This window comes from Chroicocephalus ridibundus, chromosome 6 (assembly GCF_963924245.1).
Source record: "Chroicocephalus ridibundus chromosome 6, bChrRid1.1, whole genome shotgun sequence".
NCBI classification, from domain to species: Eukaryota; Metazoa; Chordata; class Aves; order Charadriiformes; family Laridae; genus Chroicocephalus; species Chroicocephalus ridibundus.
Genome location: NC_086289.1, coordinates 47,085,636 through 47,109,446, shown reverse-complemented (window position 1 = coordinate 47,109,446; position 23,811 = coordinate 47,085,636).

Genomic DNA, 23,811 nt, shown 5'->3' with positions numbered 1-23,811 from the left:
TATCTCAATGTGAAGTGGGGAAGACAGAGGATGGAGTAAGAAGTTACAAGGGTTTCTTACAAACGAAAACCTGTCTGAAACAAAACCCAGAGTGACAAACAGCTTCCAGAAAGGAAAGGGTTTTCAAGCGGAATTCCTTACCCCCTTCTCTTCTCCCTCAGGTTGTCTGTTAATTCAGCATGGTAATTTAGGGTAGCATGTACAGTCCCTAGCTGCTTAAAGGGATTGTCAGGCATGACCTCCAGCATCCCTGAGTAATCACGGCAGGTAAGTCATTTTATTTTGGTGTGACTGTGCAATGAAAGATGGGTTTAAGTGGATTTTTTAAACTTAGCCACTACTTAAAATATATGGTAGGAAATACTGACTGTATTTGACCTGCACAATGCATTTCAACTCTGCTTAAAGCAGATGACTCATTTGGGCTTGATGTTTCTGTCATTCCATGTGATCCCAGCAACCCTGACTTTCAGCATCAGAACATATGCCCAATAGATTCAAAGTTTCATGAAACAGATTTTAAAAATTATACTATAGGTGAAGATCATGAAAGAGTTATTTTTAATTTTGCATGACTACTTTATTTAAGATCAGTCTTTGGGGCCATTGTCTTACGGCAGGTTTGGGGGTTTTTTTGCCTTGGCAGGGTAGGCAGTGTAGAATTCAAGACACATGTGTCCCAAATAAACAAAAATTAAGCATTTGTTGGCTTTGTTGTTACCAGCTTCCTGATAATAATCTTGGAGAGAATATTATGCAAAGCGCAGAATGTATTATTTATTTTAAAGTTATATTTAGTACACAAAAAGCTAAATCACACTTGTTCAACTACTGTATATACTGTAATTACACACCCTAATTTCACGCTTTTGGTCATGCAGTTAGCATAAGTAGTTGTAATTACACATTTAAGGCATGTAATCATGTAATAATTAAGATGCACAATTCAATTACATAATTAAGGTATGCAAATACATAGGACTATCCTTTGACATTGATTTTAAGTAGACTACCCCATTAATTCTGAGGGCAGTTCTGCTTAAAAACTCATTGCACAATACTGTCTGCAAAGAATTATACAGACAGGAAAAAAACCCAGACCCACTGTCGTGTTTCTTTGGGTGGATATCTTCCTGAAATGTAAAAAGAAAATGAAAAAATATAGAACTATCAGATTCAAATAGTATTTTTACAAGATTGACTCTGTGTTCTAACAAAAAAAAAACCCAACAAAAAACCCCACAACCCAAAATAAAAACACAAGAAAACCCCAAAACCAAAACCAACTAAACAAAAAAACTCCCAAACCACACACACACACACACACAAAGGTGAATTCTCAAAATGGACCAAACATTTACAAGCTTGTTTTGTAGGCCAGCATTGGTAGAGAAAAAACAATCTCCAAGAATACCCCACTACTTCCTAATGACCTGTTATATCCCCAAAAAGATACGTTAATTAATCAATTATATGTTTGTATGTTTCAATTAAAAAAATGTGGGTTTCATAGTTTCTTTCACAGAACTAGGAAAAGAAAGAAAGAAGCTTTTCAAAGACAGAAGAAAACAAGGAAACTCAAAGAGCAAACTCATTTCCACTGTGGTTGTTTTTATGCTCAATCAGTGAAAACTCTTGACCAAGAATAAAAAAACAAGATTATTGACCTCAATCTTAATGCACAACACTTTTGCTAATGCTTTTAGTATTTTTTCCACTATTTCCTTCTCACAATGAAAAAAAAAAAAAAAAAAAAAAGACATCCAAAACCAGGAGGGCTTTGTGCAGAACACCACAATAATTAATTACTCATTAAGGAGGTTTCTCTCCAAGAGCAGAAAGTGGCAGACGCAAGAAAGCCACCGCCAGAGCAAGGGGGCAAAGTAATTGTTCTGCTAAACTGCAGAGATGATGCCATCACCGGGCCCCAATTTCCATGCACATTCATCACTAGCAAATCAGATTAAGAAGGGAATTTCAGAAAGATTATAGCATCCTGGTGTGAATTCCAGCACAGGGCAGATTCACCTTCCTCTACACATTCACCTTGATGTGGCTTGAAGAATAGGCATGAAAAGTTGAGAGGCAGCCCTCCACCAAGCAAAGCAATAAAGAAAAACCAGCATCTGTGTGCTGCAATCCCTCCCCAGGAAATTTAGTGAACAGTAACTTGGTAGTAACAATGTGTTGGAAAAAAACATGGCAAATTAAGGAAAATGTGTCCAAGCACACCCAGATTGGAAGGAAGCACCAAAATATCATATTATAACTCTTCTTTTATGCCACATTCCCTCTGCCCTTCATAACACTTTATTTTATGTAATCTTATGATTAGATGTAAGGCTGTACTGGTTAGAAATTGAAGCAGACGTATCACAATGGGACCTTGAGAAGGACTCCGTAGTCCTCAAACTGTAACAGTGAATAACTGCTAATTGCTGTAGCTCGTCTTTACACATGACAGATCCACACTCATTCTAGAAGTAGGCAAAGAAGAAAAAAAAATGTTTCTTAAATTATTTTCATTTAGGTTCTTTAGTAGCTTTTTCCTCTAAGAAAAAAAAGTCAATATTCTGAATGTCCCCTGGCTTAAAGATATAAATTGAAGTGAATAGATGTGCATCAGATATTCAGTGACCAGAATTCTCCTCAGATGTCAGAATAGCTTTAAAGATCCTACTTCAAACATTCATAGGATCTGGGGTGAAAGTATTTTTTTCCACCAACATTAATATCTAGTATTATTCATTTGAAAGATATAGAGACATGTTCATAGTTCAGGAACTTAGAATTGATTTAAGGATGAAAAATGCTTTGTTGCCTATTTTGAGTTTAAGTAAATAACTATAACTACATGCTAACATTCAATAAGAGAAACTGAATCCTGCCAGGAGAACACACCCAGGCAGTGCTATTTACATTGCTAGGTACTGAAGGTCAGGAACAGATATACCCAAACTGTCTCCACAAGATTGGGAAAAAACCCAAACATCTCTAATAGAAAGCTCTGAACCAGAGTCTATTTCAGCATCAATTAGCACAACACGACTCTGATCTTTGGTGGCGTTTCTATCGCAGGCTTTGCCACTCTGCAACTAACAAATACCATTTATAACCTGGCGAGCAACACCTCTGCAGGTGATCTCAGCTATTTTCAAAGTATTTTCTTCTATCATTGCTGAGGAATAGCATAGCTAGGCTTGAAGAGGAATTCGTCTCTCGTTGAAGAGCTATCAATAGCATTTCTCTACTGGCAGTATTTCAAAGAGAAACTACTGCTTCTCTCTAAGGCCCCGCAGCTCTTTGGAGAAGGGAAGGCTACTCTGAAGTACTGTAATGCAGAAGCACACAGTGTTCTGTCTGAAAAATCAAGCCAAAGTGAGGGGGTCTCGAGGGATCTCATAAAAATAGGATGACATACTCCTATTCCTCCAAGTTTTCCACCTTATCTTCTCACAGCATAACCAACATATGTTTTTTTCCTCTAATTTCAGAGGATTTTGCCATGTAATACTATAATTTGGGAGCTGCTACTGCTGCAAGAGACTTTCTCTCTCACACAAACCATGGAAAGAAGCTGACAGTGGATGTATTTAGTCATCTTCGCTTGCTGCTAACACCACCTTGTGCTTTAAACAATTTAGTTTATCAACTTAGTTTTAGCCTTTCTGCAATGCTGGAAGACAGCATCATAGATTTGGAGGATAGTACATATCACTCGGACAGCCCCATGAACATTCATAGACCATATTCTTTCAGTTTTCCCTCTAGCCTTTCCTTGATTTCCAGCATCAGCTTACAAAGAGTATTTCTAACTAGACCGGTGTTGGGAAGTCCCTACACCGGTTACTTTTCCTTTTCATGACTGCTGTACTGATCTACTTAAATTTCGATTCCTTTTTGTCATTATCTGGTTTTAGAGAATTGGTTTAAAAAAAAAAAAAAGAAGAAGAAGAAAGAAATCCACAAAAAAAAACCCAAATCAGACAGCTTTTTTGTGTGTGTCTTTTTTTGGCAGATGATGACTAAGTGTATTTCTTTTCTAACTGCCTTAAGGAAGGCAAAGGCATTCCTCTTTGTCTCATGTTTTTTCTGATATTGATGGAAGAAACTCTAACTCTCTGAAGGGTATTCTCTCATGAATAGATTCCCTGCTTACACACACTCTTTCTCTGCATATTAAACATTTATATAAGCAGGTTAGATTTTTAAGCTTGGTACAGAGAAGACAAGAGCTCCTAACCAGAGCTAGTCTTCAGCTCTGACCCAATGGGTCAGAGAGTATCCCAAAGGCATACGCTCATATTTTAGCATCCTGCTCAATGCTGCTGTCATGGCAATTGACCACTGCAAACAGGAAAATCCTGAAAATCATTAGATGTTATAATTTATACATATAAGGATTTTGCTGCTGTAGGAAAATCTAGCATCAGACTAAAATAACACACGGCAAATATCCTCAAGCATAGAAATCAACACATTGCAAGACACTGACTGCAAATTTTCATATGATCTTTCACAAAAAGGAATCTGAAAAAAACAAAACACACAAAAAGACAGTGCCAGTTTAGAGTCTATTTTGTGAAAAGTGGGCAGTCTTGATGTAAAAATCAATGATACTAACATTGACTTACATCATAATGTAATATTTATTATTACCGATACAGGTAGTGTAAAGAGGGAAAACATTTTCAGACTGAAGCTAAAAAATTATAATTATGTATTTATAATGAGATACCATGGATACAGTACAGTAACCTAGTATACTAACCTCTTCACCATCTTCTATGGACCAAATTTGAGTCTCTGGGCTGTAGTACATGCCATGTCTTCCAAACAGGGGTATTTTGGTGCATCTGTACAATTTCGTGTCATTTGCAACACTGCAGCCCAATCCCTTTCTCCCTCCATCCCTCAGCCACCCCTGCTGCCTCATAGCACGACCAGGATAAAAGGAGGCTCTGTGTAACACAGCTCTTACTTAAGAAACACGGGTCACCAGCATCCTCTAGAGCCTGCCCATGAAGGAGGACTGACCACTGCAGACAGGCTCCATTTCTCCTGACCAAGATCCACCAGCACATCCATAACACCATGAATATTCAATAATACCAAGAGCTGCTAACAAACCCAGAGAAAAAGCCTGATCAATGATGGTATCACAAGGATAATGACCACCAGTGACCTTAACTTGTAACTGTCTAATGTCGATTCATACATTGAGCAGCACGGTCTGTTTACTTTTCAGTCACTGGAAGATGGTGTCAGCTACTTTAAAACTGTTCACCACAATTTGGTAAGAGGAAGACACACTTGTATATGCTCTAAAATTTGACACCAACATCAAGATGTATTCAATTAAGGTGTCATGTCTCACCTCAAGTGGAAAAAAAGAAAAGTAGTACAATAGCATTTAACAGCTGATAATAGTGTTTCTGCCTGATTTGCTCTAATTACACAGATTGAACAGGCTCAGTGTTACAGGCAACCTTTAATTACCTGTTCTATACCCTAGTGTATATTTTTATTCAGAGTTTTAAAGCTAAGGTCCAAATTCTTTTCATGGAAGAATTGCACATAGAAGTTTAAGTAATCCAGCAACTCTCCTTCCATACCGCAAAACTTTACTTTTTACTTCATTTAGTACAGACATTTACTTTCACCGCTAGCATACTTAGAAGCAACTAAATTACTCCTAAGAGAAACTCCAAGTGAAATACCAAATTGATACCAGAACATTTGTGAACTATGTATTTTAAATTTTATCATAAGTGGTTTCATGGCATGATTGGTGCTTTTCACATCGATTAGTAGATATTTTTGCTTATATTAAATTGTTCAAGGGCAGAATGCATCATGACAAGAATTTAATTTCAGAAAGTTTACCTCATCGCATTTTGTAGTCCCTGTGAAAATCATATGTAATACAGTTAACGCTACTCATCCTTTTTTTTATTTTTTTTTATTTCCCTCCGTCTCTCTAAGTTTTGAAATGGAATTGAAATTAATGCAAATGATGAAGTGTTTCTTACTACCTATTTGTGATAACATTTATGTCTCTAGAGCACATAACTACTTTTCACTGAAAGTGATTTTGGCAGAAGTAGCAGGCTTGTGGATTGGCCTTACGAAAACATGAATTCCCATTACATTTATGGAGCTCTGATGAATACAAAGCTAAAGCTACTTAAAACAAGACTATGCAAACACAGTCCTTTAAAGGGAAGGAACACTTTGGGCTTCTTTTACTCAGAGTACTTGTGATAGACCATGAATAATTATTGCTAGACGGCAGGAATAATGCTACATAAAACAGTTCTGAAAGCCTTCTTACAAAAATGTACACATTCATTTACTAAGAGCACAGAGCTAACTGTAAAAGCAAATAAAGAACAATCCTGTTAATGGGGAACTTGGCTTTGAAATAATTTAATGATTTAGCTTAAGGCCTTCTCTTACTTATACAGGCGTTTTGGAAACTAAATCCCTGATCTTCAAGAAGAGTGCAGGCTACATACAGTCCCTTAAGGTAAATGGCTGAGGCCAGAAACCCTTGTGCTCCACAATGCTGGATTTGAGTCTTTATCACTCCAAAAGAAATTGTCTTTCAAAACAGACATTGTGATATGCCAAGATTTAAAGTATTCACAATCTGTCAACATTGTAACCTGAAGATAAAAAAGCATACATGAACACTTAAAAAAACCCCCACGCTATGATGTTACTAGTGATGACTAAATGTGGAATGATGAGAATGTTACAAACAAGAAAATAAAGACTTCATAGCAACTTCAGCCTAAGAATAACCCCCCTATAAAGATATTGAGACAAGGAGTCTACACTGAAAATTGCAATTAAACATGTTGTATTTAGAGAAATTACATGTTTCATTACAATTCTGATAAAAGCAGATATGACAGCTCAGGAGCCCTCCTGAAGCTATTTATTTTTAAAATCCATAATGTGAGTCTTATATTTTCTGTCTCCTTTTGTTCCAGTTATTACATATTGAAGCCATTTCATGTTGTGGGTGATTGGAATAGGTGAAATAAGAGAGAAACAGTGAGTCAAGCAACAGGAACTACTAGCCATTTAACTCTGGGGAAGTACACCTTTTTCAGCCTTTCACTCAAGGGTTTAAGGTAGGTTGCAAGGTCTCTATCACATAATTGAGAATTCAGATTCAGTTGGATATTCTGAGTCTTTAGTCATCATCATCATCAAAACAACCCCACACCAAGAGAAGTAACATGAGGAAAATGAAATAGGGATGATCTTACCAAAACCTACTTCCTCCTATGAGAGTAAAGAATGCCTTGATGGCTCCTCCTTTTCCCCCCTGTTTGTCCTTCCAGGAGATGAAAGCACCTGGGAGGTTTTTATGTATCCTACAACACTCAGTTTTGCTGCAGGAATGAATACTTTTCCCCTCATTAACACAAAACAGACATCAGACTTGGCAACTTCTGCTGAAGGATGTTGTTTCTACCCTGACAATTCACTGTCTTTACAGGTGTGCTCAAGCAAACAGCATGTTGTGCATTGCTGCCACAGGTTCCAGTACTACTCATACCCCCCAAATTTGGTCTGTTTTCAGCCCGAAGTCTGAGCTCCTTAGCATTTCTTAGCCACACTATGGTTTTAATGCACTACATATTCTTGTAGATTAATTGAAATAATTGAAAAGGGAAGGAAATACTTTACTCAAGATTCTCTTCACAAATCATACTCATATTTATATAAAAGGTCACAGTCCAATTCGTTAGGGTCTTAAGTACTTCCAAAGTTTGCTCTCTTCCTTTTTTCCCTTATCTCAGTAGTATCATTCATCTTTAAAAACTTAATGATTCTCCTCTTGCTAGATTTTTCCCTAGTAACCTTCAACAAGTACAAAGTCACTCACTCCATTTCCACATACAATTAGCTAAGATCAGAGTCTCTTATTAAAAAGGGGTGAATCAGCATCTCACTGCTTCTACCTCAGCTATGCCACCTGACAGAAAAAACTTTCCTAAACTCATGTCTGTGAAAACAAAAGTTTTAATTTCATCATACAGTACAGACTTGCCTTTCTTTTGCAACAAAAGAGCAGTGAAGGTGCACACTTGTGCAAAAATGCACAGAAATGCCTTTTTTAAGGCCCTCTTGGGTTTGGTGTAACCTCATAGGTAGAGGATTTCCATACAATAAGACTGAAAACAGTGTTCCCTTCCAAATAGCCCACTCTCTTCTACCTAATTGCCAGGGTACACATGTACCTTTTACAAGCACATCTACTTAAACTAAATACAGAGGGAGAAACCGTGATCCACAGGCGATGGAAGTTATCTGCATCCCTAGGGAGATACTTCCTACTAGTCACTAACTGCTTATTCTTAGTAACATGCAGCAACAAATTCCCGTCAATCTTCTTCGGCAATGTAGCCCCCAGAGGCTCGTTGTGACACTGTGCTTCCCTTAGCTCTACATCTGTACTCCTATGCAGATGCAACATAAGAGCTTGGAGTCCTTTAAAGTCTCCCTCAGAGTAATACTTAACGAGTCAACTATATAGAGAATAAGAGCTGTATATTGCTTTTAACGATTTACTACAAGAAGTCCTAACAGAAACAGAATTCCTTTTAGTGGACTGTTTAAAGAATCAAAAAATATTGCCTCATTTCCCAGTGGACTAGTCTGCCAGCTATTGTTTATATTGTCCTAATTAATAGTCAAAAATACATTCTTTGGTTTAATCTGTTTAAGAATATATATGCTTGAGAGTTAAGGATTGATTCTCTAATTACATGGGAAATATCTTCATTTAATTTAAGCTAACATAAGTTTACAGCAGTTAGCGCAATCACTAGGCCTGATTCTCCGCTTCCTTTTAAGTTGGATTCCTAGAATTTACCTATGGGTAATGTCTTATCCTATTGTCCTGCTACAGTTTGTGTTCATTCCTGGTGTATCTCAAAACAACACGTACTGTCTGAAGACATAAAGCAAGAGTTTACCCTTCTCACTGATGGTGGTTTCTATGAAAACTACAGTGTTCTCTTTTTTGTTTTAAAACAAGAACCTCTTCCTTTATTCTCAGTTGAATTTTCAGGACCCAGCTTTGAATTTCTTCACGTAATTTAAAGAGTCTTTTAATGTTGCTTTTATCTTTCTATGGAAAACTCACCGCTTTGCATCACTGCCCTTTAAAAAACTTGGATTGGCTGCGATACTCCTCAACACTCCTTCTCCGGCCCCCAAATCTTTCTTTCTAGCTCTTCTGAAGACGTTTTCCAGTTCTTCATATCTTTTGAAGGTGTTGACCCCAGAAACAGATGCAGTATTCTAGGATTCATTAGCTACTCAAATCCAACTTCTTGGAAGTCATAGAATCATAGACCCTGATGTTCTGGAGTGTGTCCAAAGAAGGGCAACAAAGCTGATGAAGGGTCTAGGGGACAAATCTTAGGAGGAAAGGCTGAGGGAACTGGGGTTGTTCAGCCTGGAGAAAAGGAGGCTGAGGGGAGACCTTATCGCTCTCTACAGCTACCCAAAAGGAGGCTGTAGCAAGGTGGGGGTTGCTCTCTTCTCCATGTAATAGGCGATAGGATGAGAACAAATAGCCTCAAGTTGCACCAGGAGAGGTTTAGATTGGATATTAGGAAATATTTCTTCACTGAAAGGATTGTCAAGCATTGGAACAGGCTGCTCAGGGAAGTGGCTGAGTCACCAACTAATTTAGTATTTGCACGAAAAAAAGAGTGAAGACCACACAACCACTTGTACCCCACCTAACACATCATCTTCCATGAAGGCTTAACTGCTTATGTAAGCTAAGCCCTTTGTAGAAAAGCATTGATTCACCATTCATTCTGCCTTCTAACCCAATTTAAACATGGGATGTTTATTCCTCCCTTTTGTCACATGAAAGCTTCAGCTAAGCTGGATACAACTGTCTATGTCATTGCAGAATCCTGTTCTGTTGTATGTAGCTACAAGCTATAGTAACCACCTATTATCACAGTGCAATTAAATAACCACTTCACCTACATCCATATAGTACAGTGCACTCTTTTTTTTTAAACACAGCAGAGTACAGTAATCCCTGATACGTCTGAGTGTACATTATAATAAAAACTAATATGAAACATAAACCTAAAGTACACGAATAATTACAAATAAAAATAGAGATTTCCATAATTCCACTTGCTCACGGAGGCCAAATGGTACATTTGAAGAGCTATAGAAAAATATTGAAATATGCTTCCACATGTCAAACACCCAAAGCTTCAAACTTGTTAATATTAAACAAAAAAAAATTCAAAAAATCTGTTCTTGAGATTGAATATTTCAATATAAGATTGAAATATGATCCTTAATTTTTCCTGTGTTACTGATTTCATTTGCCTTGCGTAATTCATTTAAGTATTTGATAAGTCTGAACTACAACCTTGGCCCAGAGGTGCAGCCTTCCAGAGAGTCAGTGATGATCACATAAGTTTTGACAAAAGGACTATTTAACATCAGTAGGACCAACAAGAGCTATTTAAATAGCAAACATGCTCAGCTTTCACTCAGTGCTGTACAAGTTTCTACCTGACTTCTCTAATAACAATAATAATGAATAAAAGTGTCGATTGTTCATTAATGCTTAAACTTGATTACATGCAGTCATTATTTACCCAGGTCTTGTATTGTTAATATTTTTCTCAGATAAAAATCAGTTGAAATTATGCAACTCTGTTACTGACAGCAAATTTTTAAGCAGTATCCTGTCTGAGCTGCACAATGTGAAGGAACAGTTTCATTGCTCAATGTGATAATAAAGCATTTAAATCAGACAGACAGAAGCTGGCAGTCACCGTACACTAGCCATGTTCTCACTTTCTTTTACAAAGCCTCCTCTCCTGGCCACAGAGGCAGCAAATCAGCACTAAACAGACAGTGGGCTGATTCTATATGGCTGTTTTAATGCACTTATGAAATTAAGTGCATCAAATAATAATGTCATAAATTGGTCACATTTTACACAGATAACCTATTTCTAATACTGGACCACTATGCTGACATTTGGAAGTGTGAACTAGATAGGCACACGGAATTTGTTATTTTGTTTTTCAAGTCATAAATATCATTTCAAAAGAAAGCAAGTTATAAGATTAATGACAGCCAATCACAGTGACCTATATGACTTTAACACAAGGACACCGAAAGATGTCTCCTTGGTATTTGTGGAGGAGTGTGTGCGGGTGAATCACATAACTGATGGATATCCTTGTTTAAAGGAGACAGCTTTTCTGCCAAGTCATGTTCATTTTTATCTAATCCAATTAAGAAAGCATAACGCAACGTACCTTACTACTTTTCCTCTATCAAGTACCCATTTGAAAGATGTTCATTCATAGCTGTGTACACAACAAACTTCCAGAGGAACAGTTCAGTGCTATGTATCACTACTGGGAAAAGGGCAAGCCTAGACTCTACAAAATCTGCGTTCTTCTTCATCCAAGAGGGTCCTGTTTGCGACATAATACTAAGAAACCACAATACTTTGTTAGCATTAAATGGAATAGTCTCACCCTAACGGAAACCACAGCAATAGTACCTTTACCACAGCAGATGTGATTTCTTTCAGTCTCTGGTAATACCTAGGGTTTTAATACAAAGACATTAAAAATTAATTATGTTATCAGTCAGTTACTTAAAAGCGTTACTGCGTGTGATGAACTCAGCTCTAGACCTAAAGGAAGTAATGAAAACAAAAACGGTAACCTAATTACTTGATCTGAATTGTAACAGTGCCATAAGGTGTAAGATATGCTTTTAACAAGAAAAGACTCGTTCAAGACCAAAATTTTTCTTTGTGTTATAAAATACTTCTTAGAAAACCAAGGGTACATCACTCTACAGAATGAAAGTCTAATATGTGCAGATATGCAACCCAAAATGGTCCTCTAGACCAGAATGGGAGATTCACACAGAGACAAAAGTCCCATAAATTTACCAGCCCTTGCCTGGTACCCTAGAGGCAGAGCAGACTTTACAATTCAAAAGATAAACAACAGGCAACTGTGGCCAACATTCATCTTTAGCAATGGTCAGAGGCTAAGAATAACAGAGAACATTGCATCTCTCAACAGCAATAAAATCTGCCCAGCTTCCCAGTGTCTGGCTTTAAAAAATACTGTTAACGACTGGGGCCCCAGTGCTGCTCCTATTGAGCTCCAATTGGAGAAGCCAGCACTTGTATCTTTTCATTTACATGATCAGTGAAAATGTGGAATGGATAGAAAATATCACAATATATGACCTTATAAAAATCTTTAATAAGAACAACCAGCTTGACTAATAATCAGTTTCAGAAAGATGAAAAAATACCAGGAAATCTTTTAAGAAAAACTGATTTTGTCAGTCAGGAAGTTACCAAAATATTCTTTTCTGTCTGAGATAACACCGCCTTGTATTCAGACCACAACCTAAATTTTATTCAATGGGGGAAAAAAAAGAAAAGTTTATTTAATTAATGGCCTTTTTTCCATGGTATTTTCAAATATCTACAGTTTGGGCCCAGTGTGAAAATACTAGCAATATTTCACTCTGCCAAGTGACAGTATGCAACTTCATGCACAAAACACATGGCTAAAGTCTTCTAAGCCAGTACAGATCCTTTTTACAGCTCCCCTAATCCCCAGTCTTGTTTTTTTTTTAGTGCAAGATGCAGCTCAGCAGACACCAACCCATCAGAGACAGGCCATCCTCCGACTATGAGTGTCTCTGTGAAGTTGCGGGGAGGCTGCACACTCCAGTCGTGCAGAGTCCTGGGTGTCTGATGGGCTCCATCATTTAGCCTTCCACACTGGGAAATCAAATAAAGATGCTATTTTGCTTCTTTTCAGAGCTGACTGGCATTTTAATTAGTCTACAGTTAGAAGTGCTAATTGCGCTATGAAGCAAGGCAAAAATTTACAGCCAGTAAAATTTTCCGCAATGGTTTTACAAGCATCAATATACAGTTTACCTCATTTGTTTTAAAACAAAAGTAAAAATAAACACACACACAGTGGTATAAACTCTTTTTCAAAGAGAACCAGCTTCTGAGAATCCATTCCTAACAAAGGATTCTTCTTCCCTTCTACAAGATTGTCTAAATCCCTAATGAGTTATTTCAAAGGGCTCAAATATAGTGACTTTATTTACTACTTTCATTTTGATAGATTCGTAAAGATATACGCATAACAGTCCAGACTTCTTCCCATAGACTTCTTTCCTTCAGGCCACTGATAATACTGTATAAACAAGTTTTGTCCTTTTATTTTTCAGGTATTCTACAGATGAAAAGCTTTTTGCTCCAGCAAATTTTCAGAAAAGAAAGCTGTGCTTGTTATTAAAAATACAGAGCAAAAACATGTTGAATGATGCATATAAGCAGCTGAAATGGAGCATCAGTGTATATACATATATATATGCCACCATTTAATTTTTTAAAGAATGTAATCCCTTCACAACAAATATTTTTAAATTAATATTTTAATATTAATTTAAATAATTAAATTATTGGGGAGTGCATGTCTGCAAGATGATTTATCTTCTGCAAAGCTCAGCCATCTGGCTGTTGTGAAAGCCTAGAAGAATGTAATTTAAAAAAAAATGGCTAAGAAATTCCTTTATTTTTCTAAGGAATATTATGGGTGTGGTGGGGCTCTTCTGGCAGTGTGTGTGTGCATGGGTCCAGCAAAGGATGACTATAACATAGCATCATCTACTTGATAGACAAAGTTTTTCACTTCAGTTACTGGATACAATAATCCTAAAATATAGTCAACACTTACATCCTTTGTTTCAGCGAACAGAGGTAAGAAAAGATAGTACTTCGGAAGCTGAAGGTTCCCCTGTACACAGATACATCTCTGATTCTTAGAAGCATATTTAATAAAAACTTACCTATCAGATGCAGACATTAAGATGAACTTCAATCTGTCACTATAGGAAGCGTACAAAAAGCTTCTTAAGTTACATTACACTTACCAGACACTATAAACATTCATGTAGTGTTTCTTTGGAAAGAGTTTTGATTTATAAGTTTAAAGGAAGAAAGGGAATGCCAACCTTTTTCCTTTTGGCTTTTTTTTTTTTTTCTTCTTTAAAGGGCTCAACAGGTCCCTACATCAATCAGCCATACCCGTCAATCAGTTTAGCGCAAGGCTAACACGCCATCATCGGCAACTACAGAGAATTTTCTATTGTCATGCTCAGTTCCTGACTCTGTAACCACAATTGAAAAAGGTGCCCTTACACATGCAGCCGTGCAGTTTTAGGTAGAAATCAGACAAATCATTTCAAAGTATGTGCATCAAACAGTTAAGATAGATATCTAAAATTTCTCCTATCTTTTTTCCCATTGAACGTTGACCCTCAAGTCAGAGAGTAAGAACACTTAATCCCTTGTCAGCAATTTGCATACGCAATGATCTGTTCTTAAGATCTTATGGCAGTCCTTGCAAGTTTTATACATCTTTTATCCTTCGTTGGATACACATATCACTAAACATCAATCATTGAATGGAATGAAATTCACAAAAATCCCAAAGGAGTTGATGTTCAAACTATGTATTGCTCAGATAGACAATTTCTTAGTAAAGCTAACTTCGCATAAAGGGACACAAGGCAAGCAGAAAACCAGTTTCAAAAACATCACTTTCACACACATCATTAAAACCTATGATTAAGAAGTGGGGTAAGGGTAGCTACAGATCAGGCCCGCATGGTGCTTCATTTTCCATGTGAAATATGGATCTTGGCTCCATGAGCACGTCTTGGAGCCAGAACTGAAGGAGGGAGGAGGAAAAGGGGATTATTTGCAGCCAGAAAGAAGTGGGTGTGATCACGGGTATGTGACCAAATAGAGCCCCCACTTCTCCCCACGCCTTTTTTTTTCCCCATTTAAAAAAAAAAAAAAATTTTCACTTTTATAGGCCAAGGACTACAGAACTACTATATTAATCCCTCCTCAATCAAGGGGGTAAATTCCAAGCACAGACCTTTGACTTTCAGCTAGCACAAATACATAGGATGGAATACACATAATGTTCATAATATTCATAGCATTTCATTTCTGTTTCACACCAGGAACGACTAGAAATCTCACAATAAAGTCCCTTCAGGTTAATCTAGCCAATTTTTCACTCAGTGACGTTCATAAATTATCTTTAAAAAACCCCACAAAACTAGCTGAGCAAAATCTCATCCAGTATTACTTTAGTTCTCAAAGTAGAGATGTTTCCTTTTATTGAGGCATCTTCTCAATGTTTTTCAGAACAGGATTAGTTAACTAAGTAGCAAAATAAAAATACATGTGGCAAGCATTTATTGGTGCCATAGTCAAACCTGGACTTTAGTTTCATCGTTCCTAAGAAATAATGTAGTTCAACACTAATTACATATTCAATCCCAAATCCTTTGAATACGACAGGAAAAGGTGAAACTCATGTCATCTCTTACACTATCTACAGGAAAACACTAAAAATATCACCAGGAAAACAAAAAAAAAATTCAGTTGAACCTCGCCATCCCTTCCATAGGTTTTATTGAGGGAGGGGGTAAAGAGGATTTTCACATGATGGGGAATTCAAACCCAGTTTTGCCCTGAAACTTGCACTAATTTTGCAAAAGATCATGAAGTCCATGGGCTGGTTAATGCTCTTCAAAAGGTGGGCTTATGACTTTTGTGTTTATGTAGTTTCCACTTCTCTGTTAAAAGTGAAGTGGCCAGCATTATGTGCACGGCAACAGAAAAAGTATTCTTTTTCTCCCCCTTTCCTCAACGTAACAAATAATATGACTGTATTTTTCCCCCACATGCTGTCAAATTCATAGTCAATACTGAAAGAGACCATCACTACCTAGAAGTGACAACAGATATTATCCAGCCAGTCCCCTCTGTCTTGCACACTGGCCAGCTATCCCTATTGGAATCTGTCTGCTCACGCTGAAGTGCGGAACAGCCAAAAAGCTGGTCTTTATGAAGAACAGGTGACTTTTTCCTTTTTCTTATATCAAATCAAAGATACTTGAAGCCTCAGAACATGCAATTTTCTTGCTCGCTCATTCACCACCTAATACCCACCCTGCCACAAGCCAGCAGCACAGAATTACAGCATTTCCCCACTTCACAATGCAGCTTCCCACGAGAAGGTGCCAGGGGTCATTCTATGAGAGACAGTGCCCAAATCACAAAACCTGTGCCTCTCCCAGCGGGGCCCCACACTTAGAAAAGTCTCACCCAAGGTTGCTCCTTTCCTATCTTCTTGTCTCGTGTTATCATCTGATTTAACACACACGTACACAGAGATTAATGTCCCATCACACAAATCATCTCACGCTTAAGTTTAAAAGCAGCCAAGGCAACCATAAATGTACAAGAAAATTTGCAGAAGCTCATACTGAGGTTTCCAATCTTTTAAAGATAAGAAATTGAAACTGGAGAGCATCTTACTGTAGCTGGACAACACAAATCCATATTTAGCTTCTTAATTTGACTGCCTTAATTAAGACACCACAGTTCTAATTGTTTTTTTCACCCACTTTTGTTTGGAAGTGATGGTAATCTTCACTCACAGCTCCAGAAAACAATGAAGATTATATATTTAGAAATATTTTTGTTTAGTTACAAAAGACTGTTTTAACATTTGGTAATTGATAAAAGGATAAAAAACATGGGTGATGGGTCTTAGTCTTATCAAACTCTGCCATTAACTTTTATTTGATCTTCCCCTACTTCCACGAAGAAAGACACATGAAGTATTTTGGCAAAGGTCCTTCAGTTCAGATTCCCTCAGAATTAATTATCAATACCATCTCTATAACGTACCCAGGAAGGACACATGCTGCCTTTGGCATTGTAATAGCAGGGACCGTAGGTCTCACATTTGTATATATCACAGACTATAGCTAAACGTGAAATACAAAAATGTCCTTAATTTTCTCAAAATCCTATAAGTATCTCATTTTTTATCTGTTTTGTTTTATTTGACCAAGAACATTAATATTCAACTTGAAAGGGCTTGCTTATGTTAGCAAAAATACTCACATAAGAAAACTAATCCACATCTGAAGCTTTCTTGCAACACCAGTGAGGGCTGGTCTTCAGATCAAGTACAAATTTTCAAGTAGATTGTGGATTTCACATATATGCTCAAAAATATGGCCTTATAACAAAGGCTAGATTTATATGCAGCAGAATGCAAATAGGTCAATACATAAATAATCATTTCTCAGTTAAATATGAAGCATGTTCTCAAAACTAGCACCTCCTTCTCCAATTGCACTTACAAAAGAACATAGGTCGCCACTTTGCCACCTTCCAAACACCATAACATCTATTAATACTTAAAAGAGATGTCATGTTCAGAGCTTTTACTGGATCATAAAGCTTCCCTTGTATACCCAAAGGTTACTAAACATTTCACAGTTGACTGATATTTACGAGCCAAATGAGAAAGCTGCTTGCAGGAGTAAGGCTTTGTAACCAAGCAAGGAGAAGGTAGCTCTAACCATGGAAATAAAGTACATTATTCAAATAACTCCAGTAAATAGGGCATGATGGACAGCAACATTACAAAGCAAATACCAGGGAAAACAAGTCATAGGAAAAAAAGAACATCTGTTAATTTGGTAAAACAGATTTTGATTCATTAAACAGTGACAAAATTAGAAGTAGCGCATGTAAAGAAAAACGTCACGGAGGCTTGTGATCACTGAAAGCAAACTGAAACAAGAACAGAAAGCAATCCCAGGAAAACACAAGATAAAATCAGGATACAGAGATTTGCACAGCAGCTTGAAAACTGATGCAGCTTTAAAACCTTCATTTTTTTTACATCAACAAAGTGAAAGAGGCAAAGATCAAAACTGTAATGCTTTAGGAGGATATCAATGGATTCATAATTGCTAAGGGTGCCTATCTTGATCAGATGCTAGGGAGACGGTAATTTCTACTACATTTTTTGGGGAGAGTATAGAATAACATTATTGTCGTTTGAGTGCCACAAAGTATCCATACATAGGGCTCCTATTTACCACTAGACATTCAGGAAAATCTTTCAACTTCCGCATATAACATTCCTAAAGTGAACAGTTTGCTGAGGACAGAATAACTGACAGAAAACATTTTTATAGGAATGTAGGTGTAACTACTTACAGAATTAGTCGTTACAAGTTTTCTTTCGTTTACCAATTGCCAAATGTTCCACTGTCTCGTTGGTGTTGGGTCATTTAGTCTGGGAGACTTAAAACCAAACCAGAACTCTCTAAACTGATACCATCACAACCATGGATGACATTATCTGTATAAACTGACAGGGGGAAAAAAAAAGAAATAAATAGAGGAAGACAGATAATCAGAGGTCAAAAAATTAAGCAGGACAGCTGAAGGAAGAAGTGGCAATTATTTCAACACTTCCCCATATTTTTCTAGAATGTTTAAGCCCTCTGTTTTCAAAACCCCCGGAGCCTGACATTGCTGGGTTACATTTGTGTGTGTGAGGTTTGCCAAAACGGAGGAAGCTCCGCGATGCAGGAGCTGCCTCATCCTTCCAGAGAAAATATGACCTGCATTCCGAGATCAAAGCTGGCCCATGCAAGAGTGCCTTAAAGACAGAAACCAGGGAAGTCCATCATCACTCCTGCTTTAGCACTGGTCCAGTACATATTAGACACGGACAAAAACTCACACAAGGAATGAATTAACCAAACTCCAACTACTAGGAAAAAACAAATGCAAGAAAGGTCTCATCAAGAAGCGAAAATTACAAGTGGTACCAAATGCAAGAGCAAAATATGGATAGCAAGATACAGAGGAAACAGCAGTATAGTCCTGAAAAAGTGCTCTTCTCTTTTGCTATGCTATGAAGTAAAACTTTAAAATGCTGTGATAAGGGATATTAGGATGATAATCAGGAATCAAGGGAACTGCTGGGGGTGGGAATCAAACCAAAAGAAAACAAGGGACATTTAAGAAAGTAAGATGTAAATATACTTATTTTTTCTGTAGGCAACAGTTCCAGAAAGCTCTGGCTTATTTCTAAAGACTGAATCAACAAAGGATCAAAAATTATACAACAGATTACATTTACAGATGATTATGATCTACAGATTGATAAAATAATACATAATGCATCTGCATCTGAAACAGATTAGACTGTCCTTGTTTTAAAATTATTAGTAATTTAAAAATAACATACATGAATGTAATGCATAGTATACGCTACTCTACAGCCAGTGTTTATTTATAATTCACCAGTTTAATGAGACAAAAAAAACATTGCAGTTATTCTTCATACAGTGACTGTGTAGGATCAAATTATTACTATAAGTAAATCCGAATCGATACTTTACAACTATTTTCCCACAAGCATTTTTTTTTATTTATTTGTTCAAAACAGCCCATAAGCAGATAGTGGAATTCTAATAACTAAGTTGAAAAATTCCAGTAATAATTCAAATAATCATGAAATCCTTCAATTAAAAGCTCTAAAAAATAGCTGCAAACAATTAATTTGATATATGTGTAAACTGGAACATGCATTACTTTATCCAATTGGCAAAGTCAACAGTATCTGTCTTCTCTACTTGTAAGTACTACACGGAAAATCCTGAATTCTGAGTTTTACAGTAAAGTACACACAAACAGAAAACATTTCTGCTAATGAAATAATTTATAGATAGGAAATTCATTCAAATGCTCTTAAGTTAACATTAAGGACAAGCTTAGGATCTAGAAAACCAACACAGCTGCAACAGCCCTGCCAAGCTTTTCAAGATATCCTGCACGTTTTCCTCAGAGTTAAATTTTCTATCTTGATCAGAGAGGATCAGTCCCCTGTTTAACAGTCTCTTTACCATTGAGGACTAACTTAACTAACAAGCATCTACAGTTGTATCACATACTCATCAACCTCATACTACACTGAGACACACCAGGGCTGGAAGAGATTATAGATTGTGTGAGAACTGCTCTTACAATATTACAAAGCCAGTTAACTTAACTTTTAGTAAAGAAGAGAGACTCGGTGGGGGGGGGGAGGGGGATGTTAATATGATCACTCTAAAGCCAAGCAAGCCAATGACAATAACTGATGCATGTAATTCCATGCAGTAAAAGAAGCCGTAAGTACTGCGGGAGTCGCCCAGTGCTCCAGCTTGTTTGTCCCAAGAGGAATTGCAAGAGCTAGATTGTATCTCAGCATAAGTGTTCATACACTGATCGCTTTCACTTTCCTTCGCATCTGTTACAGTCCTCAAAATTTGCATTAAGTTCCACAGCATGCATCTCCCAAAACTGCTATTCAAGAAAAACAAAGGTTTGGTTTTCTTCCTGTACTAACCATCCAGAGCATTAAAACTTAACGTCTGCCATAAGAACAATTACAGCTCTTTGATCAAATTCTGGAAATCAGCCAGTGCTGATATCCAAAATAACAACACCAAGTACAAACAGTTTACATTTCCGCAACCAATATTGGACTCCTTTAAGCGAGCAGACAAGGACTGAGTTCAGTGCTGTAAGGTTAGAGAGTTCACACTGTGCTGTTCTCAGCAGAGGATGAAAGAGATGGATAGAGATGTTTTTTCCTGCTCTCCTGCCACAAGCAGAAAAAGCAACACTTCCCAAGAGGCCACTCCAACAGCACCTGAGGTACAAACTATACCAATGGCTGAAAAACTTAACTTACTCTAAAAGTTTAATAAATAAATTTAAGAAAAATCACAGATTTCTAATCTTCTATACCTAATGTAAAATATTAATTTTGTGATCAGATGTAGCAATGTTGATTTACTCCAGGTGATGATCCAACACAGAGTTACTTTGGAAAACAAAAATCTTGGTGAGAAAGAGAGCTGACAGTCAGCACTGTCCTCCCAGCTATCAGCTCTCCAGAGGGCTCCCACCATTCCAGGAATTGCTCTGGGTGGACTCCACACAGAAAAACTTGGCATCCATCAGTGTTCACATGTTTCATGACAACACTTATGAATCTATTCTGAGATGTACTTTTACACAATTAAAAAAAACCAAACCAAAACAAACAACAAAACATGGCTAATACCACAGATCTCATTTTCATTCACAGAACTCTTAACATTATACATGCTATGAAGAATGCTTTCCTCCTAAGTCAAAAAACAAGTGTGATTTTTTTCCTTTCTCCCCAAATGTCAAAGCCTGTTCCATTTGGGAAAACTTGCAATTCAAAGAGGTTTTCACTGAAAAAGCTGTTTACTGAAGTGGTTTTGAACTATCCTTTGAAAAAATATCATCCCATTTTTTCCATTCATTTGTCCCTCGAGTCTAACTAAATGAATGGCTGTCCTGGTTTGTTTGCATTTATACATTAATTTTTTCCCCTTCAGTTGTCTTTCCTCTATTCAGCTTTTAAAACAAGACTTTCCTTCCCCTCCATTTTTTATTTATGAGTCCTATAGAACTGTGTTCAGGAGTGCACAGAAGGCAGTAGCACATTTCCCAACACATGGGGTTCCATATGTGAGACACTTACACACGTCCATATATTGGATGTGCTAAAAGTGCTCTGACTGCAACAAATTGAACTGCTGCCAGTCGCTACAGCATGGATAAAAGAAGTCCATACCTTCTTCCAACAACCACCTTAAAGCCTATTTTGGTGCTTCTTCAAGTACTGCAAATAAAGAAGTAAAATCCTGCTCAGAAAAATATTATACCATTTACATACAGAAAATAACTGAAAGATCCAGATATGTTTTAAAGTTATTTCCCCACAGAGTCTATTTGATTCACAGTTAATGCCATGAAAAATAATTTCTTGGTAGGAAAAAAAAAAAAAAAGGGGGAACCATATGAAAGCAGTAAGTACAGCGCTGGTTGCAAATATGGTAATCTGAGCTACACTACGTGCCCTTCCTGATGGGATTACTGCTCCAGGTTTGCTCATTAAATTGTGAAGAGTTGGCTGTTCACAGTCTTCTGTCAGGTGCTATCTGATGATAGGAAGATCTTCCCAGCACATTACAGCAACCAAGTGGTTTGACAAACGTCCTGCAAAACTGGAATATTGTATCTCAGCAGTATGCAATGGAGTTTTGCCAAACGCCTAACAGCCCTATTATTTCTCCCTGACAGGCTGTTTTACAGAAGTTATTATTTTCTGATTACACTAAATTAAAGTATGGGTTGCTGGACGGAACAGAAGGATATTTACATTGGACCTCTGGCATCATTATAATGAGATAAAGGGCAAATATAAGTCAGAAATGCTCCACTCTGAGTGATGTTACAACTTGGTTTACTGTATATTTACAAAAAAAAAAGATAAAGTAATTTAATCTTTATTGCAATACAGATTTTTTTTCCCCTTAAAGGTGAAACTACCAAAAAAGATAAAGATGCTAGGAATAGGGAAATACTTAACATTTCATTGAAGTGGGAAGAATTTAAGAGCAATGGGATTGTGACAATTCAGACCAGCTGGAGATCCAGTCTTTTATTATGGTCTATTATACTCAAAGTTATTAACCCTCAAGAGCCAGTAACTTATATACTACTAAATTGTGAGAAAAATATATGTCTCAACAAGTACAAAAAGTACATTAATAAGATGACCCTTCTTGATTTTAAATAAACTTCAGACTGAACTTTCCCTACAGCTGGTATGTTGAGAAATATCTGCCTACTGTTGTCATTTATCTCACTTCTTAGTCACATAGCACTAATTTGGCAGTACTGGGGTCCTACGAAAAACAAGCCCCATGGAGATACAAGCTATGAAATTCTATCTAATAATTCACCTTCTTTTCTCTACCACTCAACTGGCATGGAGTGGGTGAAAATGGATACGGAATGGGCAGAGTCAGCTCTGCTGTCCCATTAGTGTATCATCCAACAAAGATGAGGATGCATCTAAGAGGAAATAATAGTACGGCAAGATAGAGAGAACTATTTTTTTCAGACAATTAAGTGCAGGAGATTGTTTTTCTGTTTTGCGTGCCTTCTGTAGGGAGACGAAAGTTACATATGCTCAGTGTACAGCATGCTCTATTCATATGTTGATATGCACAGCAAAGAACTATACATTGTTTTCTAATTTCAAAAAGATCAACCTAATTGTAAATGGTAATTAAGACATAATTATTCTGGCCCCATATCCATTACCATAGGAAATTAATTCTTCATGACATTTGTAGTTTCCAACAATACAGTGAAATAAAGCTGCACAGAAAAGAAACAGGGCTTACATCTGTTATTTTAACTATGGGAAAAGAAGAATGCCACATATGGTAAAGATTAATCCTGATCAAATTACACAGAAATCTGGGCTCATAGTAACGCCAAAGATGAAGAAACTGAAAAACCTGTCAAGAGTCATATCTGAAAATCTAAGAATCAGAGTATAAGGACCCTTCCATGTTAGTTTGCAGTGTATCACTGATCTGCGTAGGGACCAGCACTGTGGTACCAGAAACAGAACATAATGATGTTGGTTTTGAGGCTGAACTTCCTGGGCAGGTTTTAATGGTTATTAAATTAATTTGATATTGGTAAAGATACTTCTGATCTGCACTAGAATGACACCTTGACAGCTGCAGTTATTTAAGTTGCTACCATTTCCCTTTTTGCAAGCCAGACGCTACTGCCCACAGCACAGATGGCAGAAGTGAACATCATCTTACCTGTAAGTTTAAATTTTTTACTCTATGCACACTCCAGCAGCAAACTTATAAGTCCTCACTTGAGAAAGAGAAGCCTGCAGTCTTGTCTGTCTGCAGTTAAAAGAGAAGTGATCATAGGAAAAATGAAAC